At 45.7% G+C, this 13,806-nt stretch overlaps 1 protein-coding gene across 4 annotated transcripts in view; it reads left to right on the top strand.

Moving 5' to 3' along the window:
* pik3cd (phosphatidylinositol-4,5-bisphosphate 3-kinase, catalytic subunit delta) overlaps positions 1–13,806 on the top strand; it is a 182,945-nt gene that overhangs the window by 55,731 nt on the left and 113,408 nt on the right. Inside the window, exon 1 of one of the 4 annotated variants that reach the window (XM_052039052.1) lies at positions 7,650–7,696. The exons of the other annotated variants lie outside the window; for them this stretch is intronic. The gene's annotated coding sequence lies outside the window, so the exon portion shown is untranslated. Of the gene's footprint in view, positions 1–7,649; positions 7,697–13,806 lie in introns of those variants that run through there. 4 annotated transcript variants of the gene reach the window in all.

The following is a 13,806-nucleotide window of genomic DNA, read 5'->3' as shown; positions in this document are numbered from 1 at the left end:
GCTACCATTGCCATGCTTTTACTATTAAATTTGAACTACGTTGAGAAGAATCAGGGACATGGTGGATCCCGGATTCATTTAGCCTGGGGCTGGGACCAAAGATTACATCTTGAAACTGTTGCCACCCTATTAGCTACGAGTACTCAACCTCCACATAGCTTGCACACAAGATATGACCGAGATTGCTAGTTTTACGGTGAAATTCACTTCTCTGGAATTAAGGACGATGGGAAAAGTGGTAAGTTGAAGTGGTGTTCTGGATAGAAAAAATTAGTTTGGATTCTGAGCAGAACATACCAGGCTTCATTTTCCCTTTCTCCCAGTTCTGATGAAGAGACTTCAACCAAAGTGCGCGTGCGCGCTCTCTCTCCCTCCCTCTTCCCCCCCCCCCCTCGCCCCCCACTCTCCCCACCGCCTCCCCCCCGCCCCCCACTCTCCCTGATCTGCTGAGTGTTTCCAGCATTTTCTGTTTTTCCTGGCAAGGATCCATTTCAAACAATTCCGGTAAAAGAAAGATTTGCATTTCTATAGCACCTTTTGTGGCTTGATGTCCCCTTTCCAAAGAAGCCTGTTACTTTTCATAGAGAATCAAACCAAACTGTATCTATCCAAAGCACCATTTCACTGTATAACCAGTTAAATGCTTCTGAAAAGTAGAAACTACTTGACCATAGTAAATGTGGCAACCAATTTGAGCATAAAGAGTTTTCCACAACAGCTACATGATAATGTCAAGATGATTTTGTTGGCTGGGACACAAGGGAGAATTCCTCTTCGACACAGTCAGGTGGAAACTTCAGAGAATAACGAACAATCTGCTGGAGGAACTCAGCGGCTTGAGCAGCATCTGTGGGAGGAAAGGAATTGTCGATGTTTCGGGTCGAAACCCTGCATCAGGGCTGAATCGTTGACAATTCCTTTCCTCCCACAGATGCTGCTCGACCCGCTGAGTTCCTCCAGCAGATTGTTCGTTACTGCGGATTCCAGGATCTGCAGTCTCTTGCGCCTCCGTCTTCAGAAAGTGGATGGGCTCTCACTATAATAGAGCAGTCCCTCAGAGATTACACCGCTCCTCAGGGATGTCGGCCCAAAGTTTTGTGCTCAAAGTCAGAGTGAGACTTCAACCCACAAACTTCTGACTCAGAGAAGAGAGTGTTCGCTATGCAGCATAGCTGTTATCGGAGCGATCTTTCGTACATATGTGTACACTCTCCCACTTGCATGCACACACACATGCACACAATAGACTTTCAGTCAAAGGTGTTTATTTCTATTAATAAGTTTGTCATCTTTTGTCATATTTTCTTATAACATTATAAAGAGGCCATTCATTCCATCAAGTTCATGCTAGCTCCCAGAACAATCAGGTCAATCCAATCCCCCCACCTATTTTCCTGTAACCTATTCTCTTTTGTGCTCCCATCCACACCATCCTGACTCCCCTACCACTACCTGCACCCGGTGTAACTTATTGACTGACCAACCAGCATGTCTTTGGGATGTGGGAGGAAATTGAAGTACATGGGAGAGACCCATGTGGTCACAGGGCGAACGTGCAAACTCCACACAGACAGCACCTTGATCAGGATTGAATTCTGTTCTATGAGGCATCAGCACCACCTGCTGTGCCATTCTGCCACCCTGGATGAACAGTCAGCATACTGAAACATTACCTCTGTTTCTTCCTCCCATAGATACAACCTGACCTGCTGAGTATTTCCAGCATTTTCTTTTTGTTTCAGGTTTTCAGCACCTGCAGTTTTCTTGTTTTTCTATAACCATGAAAACCGGTTTCTATAACCGTGTGAACCAATTGAGAATGGAACTGATGATTATGTGGATAAAGCAATCAGACATTTCATCAGTTAACTCAATATGAATAAAGCAATTGAAAGTTGTATCTGAATTCTCACTATGTGGCGTTCTACCAGCTAGTTATATCGCAAGTCAGAATCCACAAATCCGGAATGGAAGCAAGTTGCCCTTGATTCTGAGGGGCTACCAATGAAGAGAGTTGATTAAAATCCCAGGATATAGTTTGGAAGTACTTGGGGCAGTGACTCATTTGGAGTTCTGAAATTCAAATTCATTTTGGAGAGGGTGCAGAAGAGGTTTACCAGGATGCTGCCTGGATTAGGGTGCATGTGGTAGAAGGAGAGGTTGGACAAACTTGGGTTGTTTTCTCTGGAGCGGCGGAGGCTGAGGGGAGACCTGATTGAGATTTATAAGATTATGAGGGGCATAGATAAATAGCCAGTATCTTTTTCCCGGGGTCGAAATGTCTAATACTAGAGGGCATGCATTTAAGGTGAGAGGGGGATGTGGGGGGCAAGTTTTTTTTTAACAGAGGTGTCAGGGGTGGTGGTGGAGGCAGTTAGGACAGAGGCATTCAAGAGGCTCTTAGATGCAGTAGGCACTTGAATGTGCAGAGAATGGAGGGAGATGGACATTGTGTAGGCAGAAGGGATTAGTTTAGTTAGGTGTTCAATTACTAGTTTAATTAGTTCAGCACAACATCGTGGGCTGAAGTGCCTGTTCCTGTGCTGTTCTATGTTCATTTTCTCAAGTCTTTTTATATATTTATTTACAGGACGTGTCGTGTTGCTGGTGATGTCAACATTTATTGCCTACTCCCATTTTTGAGAAGGTGCTGTAGTCTCTCTGTGAAGATATTCCCTTGAGGGGGGAGTTCCAGGTTGAAGGAATTTATTTAGGATGGTGTGTGATTTGGAGGGGAATCTACACGTGCTTCTGCTGCCCTACTCCTCTACCTGGTGGAGGTCGCAGGTTTGGAAGGTGCTGTGAGAGTAAGCTGGGTGATGCATTTTGTGAACGTGGTGCATTTTATAGTTGGCAAATACCACAGCACAACGCACTTGTAGCGGAAGGAGTTGATGTTTAGGGTGTCCTATGTGCTGCTCTTCCTGGAACGAACCTTAAAGATCTGGAATGAACCTGGATCTGCAGTTGGTGGTGTTTTGTCTGGTGTCTGTCAATCTTTATCCAGGCAAGCAGAGAGTCTTCCATCACACGCCTGGGTTGGTGTGAAGGCTTTTGGGGAGTCAGGTGCCCTTGAAGGAATAAATAAAACAAAATTGGTTTGGGTTGTTGACCGGAATGACTGACAATGAGGGGTGGATGGTGGTTGGGGGGCGGGGTTTGGGGAAGTGGTAGAGCTAAGGGCAGTGTCCGAACTAGTCGTCATGAAACTGAAGCAGAGCAAAAAGCCACTGGTTTCGTTTAGTTGGCGGACAAGATGCTGAGCCAAACGGATTCAATCTATTAGCAGCACAGTACAGACATAAACTCGAGTGAGAATCGTATGTTGCTATTTGGTTTATCAAACTGGGTGATTCATATTGGATGGATGATGGTTTTCACTATAAAGCGTTGAGATAAGCTGAGCTGTGGCAGAATGAACCACAATGCAGGCCTGTACAGAAGGTTGTTTTTAATGGGTAGTATACCACAGCCTCCCACACACCTCCATGAATGACTAAGCAAGGCTATTTTCTTTATGACTTCAGGTAACTATGTTCACTCTGATTGACTACTTCTGAGGAAGTGTACTCTCTATCTAACTGTACCAACCAAAAACACATTATACTGTCGGGTAAACAGAGATCAAACTTGGTCCTCGTTAGAATGTTTTTTTTGTAAAACAAAAAAGTCCTTGTATGTGGCACTTGTCATAACTCAAGTGGCCCGAATTTATTTTACAGCCATTACTTTTTGAATTGTAGCCAGTGCTACTATCTAGGATGTAGGGCAGCCAATTTGAGCACAGCAAGATCCCAGTAGGGTGGTTATGCTCCAGTTGTGTAGGGCGTTGGCAATACCACATCTGGGGTACCAGGTACAGTATTGGTCTCCTTATTTAAGGAAGGGTGTTAATGTTACTGGAAGTACTAAAGGAAATAGACTAATGTGTGGAGTTTTGGAGTTGCCTTGTGGGGAAAGGTTGGAGAGGAAAGGATTGTATCGGCTGGAGCTTGGAAGAGTTGGAACGGACTTACCTGAATCATAAATTTCTGAGTGGTTTTGACAGGGTGGATGTGGAGAGGATGTCTCCGCGAGAATCTGGAATCAGAGATCATTGTTTAAAAATAAGTGGTTACCTAGAACACAGAACACTACAGCACAGTACAGGCCCTTTGGCCCACGATGTTGTGCCAACATTTTATCCTGCTCTAAGATCTATCTAACCCTTCCCTCCCACATAGCCCCCTATTTTTCTATCATTCATGTGGCTATCCAAGAGTCTCTTAAATGTCCCTAATGTATCTGCCCCCACAACCTCTGCCCGCAGTGCGTTCCATGCACCTCTGTGTGTGTGTAAATAAAAACTTACCTCTGACGTCCCCCTTATACCTTCCTCCAATCACGTTAAAATTATGTCCCCTCGTGTGAGCCATTTTCGCCCTGGGGAAAAGTCTCTGACTGTCCGCTCGATCTATGCTTCTTATCATCTTGTACACCTCTATCAAGTCACCTCTCATCCTCCTCCTCTCCAAAGAGTAAAGCCCTAGCTCGCTCAACCTATCCTCATAAGACATGCATTCATTTAAGGTTGTTCATTTAAGGCAGAAAGGAAGCAAATTTTTAAATCCAAATGTAAATTACTAATCGATTTATTATTGTCGCGTGTACCGAGGTACAGGGAAAAACTTTGTTTAGCGTGCCATCCATACAGATCATTTCACCACATCAGTATACCGAGGTAGTACAAGGGAAATGCAATAACAGAATGCAGAATAAAGGGTTACAGTTACAGAGAAAGTGCAGTGCAGGCAGGCAATAAGGTGCAAGGACCTAATGAAGTAGATTGTGAGATCGAAGGTCCATCTTATCGTACAAGGGGTCTGTTCAGTAGTCTTATAACCGCAGGATAGAAGCTGTCCTTGAGCCTGGTGGTATGTGCTTTCAGGCTTTTGTATCTTCTGCCCGATGGGAGGGGGGAGAAGAGAGAATGTCCGGGCTGGGAGGCGTCTTTGATTATGTTAGCTGCTTTACTGAGGCAGCAAGAAGTGTAGACAGAGTCCATGGAGCAGAGGCTGGTTTTTGCGATGTGCTGAACTGTGTCGACACAACCATTACGAGTCTTTGGAACTCTCTTCTTCAAAAGGCAGTGGAACAGGGTCTTGGCGTGCTTTTATGGAGAAGGTAGATGGATTATAGATCAGCAAGGGGGTAAAAGGTCATTGTGGGTTGAGGGAATGATAAGGTTTCAATCAGATCAGCCATGAATATGTTAAGTGGCAGAGCAAGGTCAAAGGATTGAGTGGCTTACTCCTTCACATTTTGGTATCTACGTTCAAATGTACATAGATACAAGTTCGTGTTTACTGTCATAGGCATACATACCCAGGGTATAAATGCCATGAATTTTGCAGCAGCAGCATAGTAGATAAGTTAATATAAATTAACATAAATTGTACATACATGACAAAATAAACACAATGACACTAGTGCGAGTTGAAAGAGAGAGATAAAGGAATACAGTCCGAGGCAGTGTTAGGGTCTTTCGTGTCAGTTCAAGAACTTGACGGCAGTGGGGAAGAAGCTGTTGTTGAACCTTGAGGTGTGGGTCTTCAGGCTCCTGTACCTCCTGCCTGATGGCAGCATCGAGAAGAGGGCATGGTCCAGATGGTGGGGGTCCCTAATGATGGATGTTGCCTTCCTGAGACATCGTCTCTTGTAGATGTCCTCGACGGCGGGGAGAGCTGTACCGTGATGGAACTGGCTGAGTCCACCACTCTAGATCAAAGCTGGGTGATCGGTGTTTGGTGATGGTGGCTGAGAGGTGAATGTCGGCCAGGATGCTGGGGTAAATCCCCCAGCTGTTCTTTGAAGTATTGAAGTGGGATCTCCCCTGTCCGCTTGAGAGGGCAAGCAAGGCCTCAGCTTAACATCTCGCTGGAAAGATAGCAGTGTCTCTGTCAGCAGTGCACTGCAGCCTAGCTTTTTGTGCTTGAGGTTCTGGAGTGGGACTTGAATCCAAACCCTTCTGATCCAAGGGTGAGGGTGTGACCCACTGATGGTGGTGTGAGGCAGCAGCAGGGTAGGAGTGTCCCTGCTGTCTTCCTCAGCCTCGTGCAGTGGCTGTGTGAGGCTTGGAGCCAAGTCTTGCCACTGTACCAACAGCATCAAAGGAGCTGAAGCTCCCTGACTTAACGACGCTGCAGCCTTCTATTATAGTTGATGAACATTTGGAGACTGTGCCCATGTGGGTAAGGCAGGCAAAATCCCAGCATTATATTAAATGTGATATAGAAAACATGAATCCATCGCAAAATTGTTCCACATTCCTCCTTTCTAATAACTTTCTTAAAATTGACCAAGCTTTTTGCTGCTTGACTTAATGCAGGGCTCAACTCCAGCTCTGTTTGTTCAGCCACGTTCATGGAAGAGGCAGGGAGGTGGATCTGAGTCCACGACCAGATCAGCCATGATCTTATTGAGTGGTGGAGCAGGCTCGACAGGCCAGGTGGCCTCCTCCTGCTCCTATTTCTTATGTTCACTCCTGTGATGTCCCTATAAGATACAGGGGCAGAATCAGGCCATTTGGCCCATCGAGTCTGCTCTGCCATTCAATCATGGCTAACTTTTGTTTCAATGTCATTCTCCTGCCTTCTCCCCATTACCCTTAACCCCCTTACCAATCAAGAACCTATCAATCTCTGCCTTAAATACACCCAATGACTTGGCCTCCACGGTCGTCTGTGGCAATGAATTCCACCAATGCACCACCCTCTGGCTAAAGAAATTCCTCCTCTTCTCACTTCTAAAGGGACGTCCCTTTATTCTGAGGCTGTGCCCTTGGATCCTGGACTCTCCTACTGATGGAAACATCATGTCCACTCTACCCAGGCCATTCAGTATCCACCTAGTGATGTTTCACTTTGTTAATGGTACATCTGAATGAAATTTGTTGTTGTATCGGTGATGGTAGCTGCTGCTTCAGTGAACCCTGTTGTTTCGAGATCTTTCTTGGCCACCACGACACTGAAGATCACAGCCCAAACTTTCCATCGATAAACTGGTGGTGCCCCGTGGAACCACCTCCTGTGCCAAAGTTTGGGAAATTCCCCCACAAGCCCACGTAGGTGTCCTGAAACCCTGCAGTTGATCACCACTGCCATTCCACACGGACGTCCAGTACCAAAGCACAAACTCCCCCAGTTTTCCAGCGGTTACACCCAGCGCAGGTTCAGCAACATCGTTCCTGGAGAGGAATGTCTGTGAGGGAGGGAGATAAGTTTTAGGTAATTGACATGTTCTGGTTTAATGGAGTTACCTTCATTATTTTTTAAACACATATTTATTTTCCTGTTTTTAACTAGATTTTATTAAACGTGATTAAAGATTTCCAGTTCCAATATTAATAGTCCAAATATACATTCAAAATAATAATGCTTGCACAGTTAGGATTCCCACTGAAATGAATGATGTGCAACAAACAATCTGCAGGAGGAACTCAGCTGGTTGAGCAGCATCTGTGGCGGGGTGGGGTGGGGGTGGGGTGGGGGGGAAGGAATCGTCGACGTTTCAGGAGTCCTGATGTAAGGTTTCAACCCGAAACAATTCCTCTTCCCCCCCTCCCCACCCCCGATGCTGCTCGACCCGCTGAGTTCCTCCAGCAGATTGTGTGTCGCTCCAGGTTCCCGCATCTGCAGTCTCTGGTGTCTGTAAAATGGTGAGTTTCGAGGTGACAATTTTCTGGCTCTCTCTTCGTTACTTCCTCCTCCTACTATTTTAAATTGAAGGCATTCATGCTTGGTGCCTTTTCACTTATTTCTATAATTAAATGTTTAATATGGGGTATGTTTGCACACAAAGCACACATTAACCCGCAAATAACATTTAAGAATATCTCGGGCATACAGGAGCACTACTTTCAGAGACCAACAAAGATTAATGTTTGTAATTGAAGCACACTTTGACCCCAAGAAATTGTGACTGCAGATCTCACATTGGAGAGTGTTTAATTTTTAACAGTCTTTGAATGACTATGAATGACAGAAATATCCCACGATGAATTTATTTGTCTGAATCCAGCTTTCTCCTGTCGGATTGTTTCTTGAGACGGGAAGATCAATTTGTCCTCATGCACCCTTTAACCTTGGCTTCTCTCTATGGAAACTGTCCTGCTACCATTGATTGCTCTGTAGTTGGCTTCCCACCAAGCAGACGGTGAGCTGTCTGTCTCAGTGGATTGCAGTGCCCAGTGCTCCGTGTCACACACAACACAGGTGACATTAAAAAGACAAGTCTGATTTGCAGATGGCTGCAGCTCCTCAGTGGCTTCTGGATTCTTGCCACAGGAGACCTGAGCTCCTGGCTACACTGGTTGTGTCTCTAATCTGAGAAAACATCTGTCTCCCCCACCATGCAGGCCAGCCTTTCCACAGAAGCAGTTAAATAACGAAAACTGTGGGGTTATTAGATTAGTGGCTTCCTTTAATTTTGGGAGCTTTCAAAGCAGGCAGATGATAATGTTAGTGGAAGAGCATGACATTTTGAACATTTCCAGAGAGCTTGACTGCTACTTTATGCTGCACTTGTGCTTGTCAAATGGTGTTTTGTTTGAAAAACAGTACACTGTGGCAAAGTGGATGCCTGCTTGTTTGTGTGTGTGTGTGTCTATTGAATGTGTGTGTGTGTGTGCCTCCATGTCTCTGTGTGTGTGTTTTTTGTCTGTGTAAGTGTGTCTGTCTTTGCGTGTGTGTGTGTGTGTGTGTGTGTGTGTGTGTATTTCTGCTGGTCTGTATTTTTGTCTCTTTGTGTATGTATGTGTGCGTGTCTCTTTGTATTTGTGTAGGTGTGTGTGTGTAATGAAGAATGCTTTCAATAGCTCAAAGCCACATGCAACGCGTTTAACGTTAATCAGCTGAGCAGTTTCAGAATTATCGCAGTTGAGCAAAGGGAGATGTTTACTGGGAGGTAACAAGTCTTGAAATGTGTTATTGTTTAAAAGGAAGTGCAGATGCTCTAGTTATGGTATTGCTAACTGTTACAAGCAATCACTCAGTGCTTTCAGATGGATCCTGACAGCCGCCAGAATACTACAGTAGCACAGATGACCCACCCCCCCTACAGTTTATCAGATTAACCCCAATTTAAGTAGGAAGTAGGATGTTTTATTGCCAGGGAATGCTTTTCAAAATTTGTCATTTCAGACTTACTTCAAGTGCTGCCATGATCATGATAAATGTACTGCAATTTGTTACCATTTTGGGTCCATTCTGATGCTGGGTGTTGGGTTTCACCCTGTCAGTTACACTATGTAACGTTCCTGTGTACTCTTCATTTTTTCTTAATGAGATGCCTGTTCTTGCTGGGAATTAGAGCACTGCCTCCAGGTATCCCTATCAGCCAACCCCAGATCTGCTCAAGCTACACGCCCTCGACACCACCCAAGTAACCTTCCTTTAACCCCAGTGTTGAAAGATCCTCCAGCTATAACAGTGGGACTAAACTTTTTTAATCTCCCATCCTGACTCCTCTAAATGAGGATCCTTATGCTGTGAGGTCTGGCTAAGTGTCCTGTGACTGCCACTCCACCCCTCCTCCTCACCCCTCCCACCACCATCCAACATCGTTTCCTTTGGGGACCCTTCAGGTTCACAGAGTGAAGACCCATTGTAAATTAGGCCAAGAGTACGGCACGTGGGATGGGAAAATTGGTGGGGTATATCCAGCACTGAGACGATCCAAATCTGGAATTTGCTTCCCCAATAAACTGTGGATGCTGAGCCAATTGGAGTTTCCACAGTGGTGTGGTACACTCCTGATAGGGATTAAGGGATATGGTGCTAATGTAGGTTAATTGGACAAGCCACATAAGAACAGGTCAATGGCTGGGTAGTGATAAACTTTCAAGAATCTCTACACCATCTGGGACAAAGCAGGCTGCTTAATTGGCACCACATCAACCATTCTGGTCAACCACGGGCACATTGGGGCTTCATCCACTAGCCTCTACAAAATGGGGAACTGGCATAGAAGAGGAGCCAAGGCCTGGGGCACCAGCCATGATCGCATTGAATGGCAAGCTTGGAGGCCCGAGTGGCCTACTCCAGCTCCTATTTTCTTTGTGAAATCCAGGTGCCTGGACTTTGATGCAGGGATACAAGTTCGAAACTCACTGGTGCACTAGTGGAATTTAAGTTAATTAAATGGTCTGCAATTTGGGAGAGAGAAAAGTCTGGACTTAAAAATCCAAGCGTTTTACTAATTCCTTCAGAGAAGGGAATCTGCTGTCCTTACCAAGTCTGGCATTGTGAGACTCGGGACCCACAGCAATGGAGTTGGCCCTTAACTACCCTCTGAAGTGGTCCAACGAGCCATTTGTGTTGTATCAGAGCCCCTTTATTAAAGCATTGCAGTGGTTCAAGGTGACTCACCGCCACCACCTTCTGAAGGGCAGTTGGGGATGGGCAATAGAGGCTGGCCCTGCCCACATCCAGTAGATAAGTAATGAGATCAATAAAACTCAGTGAAGATTGAATAGGAGACTCGAGGGACTGACAGCCTTCCTTCTGCACGAGCGTTTCTCAATGAAAGGTTGTCCGCTACACTTGCATACATCTCAAATTTGATTTGCAGCAGTGGATTGTCTGTAGTGGAGCATTCAACATCCATCCTGTCTGGTGTTAAGTGGAAGCAAAATCCAGCAGCAGAGACACAAGGAATTCTGCAGAGGGCAGGTGCTTGTATTCAGTGGTAGGAATTGTTTTTTTTCCCATCTGCTTATTGATTCTTTTTTTTTGTGATCTGGGTGGTGGTGGCAAGGCCAGAATTGACTGTCCATCCCTAATTGCCCTTGAGAAGGTGTTGGTAAGCTGCTTTCTGCAGTTGTTCAGGCGAAGGTGCTTCCACAATCTCGTTGGGAAGGGAAGTTCTGGGGTTTAGTGACAATGAGGGACCACCAAAGTAGGATGGGGTGTGACTTGGAAGGAAACCTGCAGAATCAGGTTTATTATCACTGTCTTATACAATGTGAAATTTGTCGTTTTGCCGCTGCAGTACAGTACAAATACATAAAATAACGATAAATTACAAAATAAATAAAGAGTGCAAAAATTGAACAATGAGGTAGTGTTCATGGACTGTTCAGAAATCTGATGGTGGAGGGGAAGAAGCTGTTCCTGAAACGTTGAGTGTGGGTCTTCAGGCTCCTGTCCCTCCTCCCTGATATGTCTCATGTGCCTGCTGTTCTCATCCTCCTCGAAGGTGGAGGTCATGGATTAGGGAGGTGGCGTCAGAGCAAAGCCTCGGTGAGTAACTAGTTGGCCCACACTGAAATGACCGGGCTGGATTGGAAATTGAATGGGCAAGGGTTTAGGATGGGACGGCTCCATTTACCACTTGCTCGCAGCTGTGGCCTACGTTGAACCCCGGTGAATTTGCTGGCAGCTGAAATGCCAGCTGGTCTCTGCCCAGTTGAGGTTGGGTCCCAGGACATAATTGGGAAAGGTCTGGGTGGAATCCTCCCAGGGCGATGGACATTGCTAGCTGTCACGACCAAGGAAAGTGTCATCCGAGTGACCAAATGGATCTCATGCTCTGGGGCTGGGGACGTTCCTCTGTGCCCCTCGAGAAAAGGTGGTGTCCCAGTGTTGTGGGTCTCCCTAGACCCCAACCTCAGGGGACCCTCTGTCCTTGGCCTTACCTGAAAGTCAACAAATGGCATCAAATGATGGTGGAGGGTGGTGTTGGAAGTCAATGAGCAGTGGTGTACTGCAGGGATCTGACTTAGGAGCCTCGCACACAAAATGCTGGAGGAACTCAGCAGGTCAGGCAGCATCTACGGAGGGAAATAAACAGTTGACGTTTTGGGTTGAGACCCTTCATCGGGACTGAAGGTCGACTGTTTATTTCCCTCCATAGATGCTGCCTGACCTGCTGAGTTCCTCCAGCATTTTGTGTGTGTGTGTGTGTGTGTGTGTGTTGCTCTAGATTCCAGCATCTGCAGAATCTCTTGTGATCTAGGAGCCTTGTTGTTTGTTACAATGTGGATATGAATGTAGGAGGTTATGATTTGTGAGTTTGTGGATGACACAAAAGTTGGTAGTTTTGTGGATAGTGAGGATGGTTGATTAAGGCTACAGCAGGATATGGATCAGATAGAAAGTTGGGTGGAGCGTTTGCAGATGAAATTTAATCCCAATAAATGTGATACATTGATGCATTTTGGAAATTTAAATAGCGGTAGAACATATACGATAAATTGTAGGGTGCTGAGTAATGTTGATGGGACCTCGGGGTTCAAGTCCATAGTTCCCTGAAAGTGGCAGCAGAGTTGGAAAGGATGGTAAGGATGACATGTGACATATAACATTTGGGAGATTAAGTTGCAACTTTACAAAACACTGGTTAGACCGCACTTGGAGTATTGTGTGCAGTTCTGGTTACCACACTATAGGAAGTATGTGGTTGTGATGGGGAGGGTGAAGAGGAAGTTGACCAGGATGTTGCCTGGATTGCAGGATTTCAGGAGAGATTTGACAGGCTCGGCTTGTTTACCCTGGAGCGAAGGAGGCTGTGGGGTGACCGGATAGAGGTTTATAACGTAGGCATTGAAAGGGTTTATAGTCAGAATCTTCTCCCCTTGGAAGGGGAATCAAAAACAAGAGTGCAAAGGTGAGAGAAAGGAGTTTTAAAGGGGTTCTGAGGGGAAAGTTTTATTTTCCACAGAGCGATTGATATCTGGAACTCACTGCCAGCGGCGGAGTCAGACACAATCACTGCATTTATGAGACATTTAGATAGTCACTTGAAGACATAAGGCATAGAAAATTACGGAGTTAGTGCGGGCAAATTGGATTGGTGTAGATGGGCAAAAAGGTTAGCATGGATGTTGTGGGCCAAAGGGCCCATTTCTGAGATGTTCAACCCCACGACTCTAGATCCTGCCCTGGCAGTGGCTGCTCTTTCAGGGACAACAGGACGATGGAATTCTAAACAAGACTCAGGAGTTAAAAAGGCCTGGAGACTCCTCGTTTTTTAATTCTGAGCCCAGCGGCTACTCTTATTTCACTCAGCAGCCATGTGGCGCAGGGGCCACGAGGTAGAGGTGGTGCTCACTATGACAGGTGCTTGGTTGTAAACAGCACCTCCTGTAACCTGGCACCTGGTGGCAGCACTGAGCTGCACTGCCTGATCACGGTTTTCTAGGCAAGGGGAAATTGGAACACCTATCTTTGAAAACAAGCAGCATTCAGCAAAGCTTTTATTATTAGCTGTCCAGAGCCATAGAACAGAGGTCCTGTTTTTGACAGGTATTAACTCGCTTCAATAGATGTGGGCTAAGGAAGAGAGGGGAATTAATGGGTTGGGAAATGGAGAACTTTCATCAGAAGGACTGCAGGAGTTCAAAAAGCCCCTTCTCTGGAATTCTCTACCTCTGGGCGGATGTGGATGCAACCCCAGAGGAGGTATTTAAAGAGGAAAGGTAAATGTTTGCAAGATTGGGGAATTGAGGGCTATGGGGAACTAGCAGAGAAGCGGAGCAACAAATTATCTGCTGGAGGAACTCAGCAGGTCGAGCAGCATCTGTGGGGGGTGAAGGAATTGCAATTGGTTTATTATTATCACATATACTGAGGTACAGTGAAAAACTTGTCTTGCATACCGTTCATACAGATCAATTCATTGCACAGTGCATTGAGGTAGTACGAGGTAAAACAATAACAGAATGCAGAATAAAGTGTAACAGCTACAAAGAAAGTGCAGTGCAGGCAGACAATAAGGTGCAATGTCATAACAAGGTAGATTGTGAGGTCAAGAGTCCATCGTCTTGTA

The sequence above is a fragment of the Pristis pectinata genome, chromosome 26 (assembly GCF_009764475.1).
Source record: "Pristis pectinata isolate sPriPec2 chromosome 26, sPriPec2.1.pri, whole genome shotgun sequence".
NCBI classification, from domain to species: domain Eukaryota; kingdom Metazoa; phylum Chordata; class Chondrichthyes; order Rhinopristiformes; family Pristidae; genus Pristis; species Pristis pectinata.
Note: the sequence above shows the minus strand (reverse complement) of the source record. Positions and strands in the feature narration are given on the sequence as shown.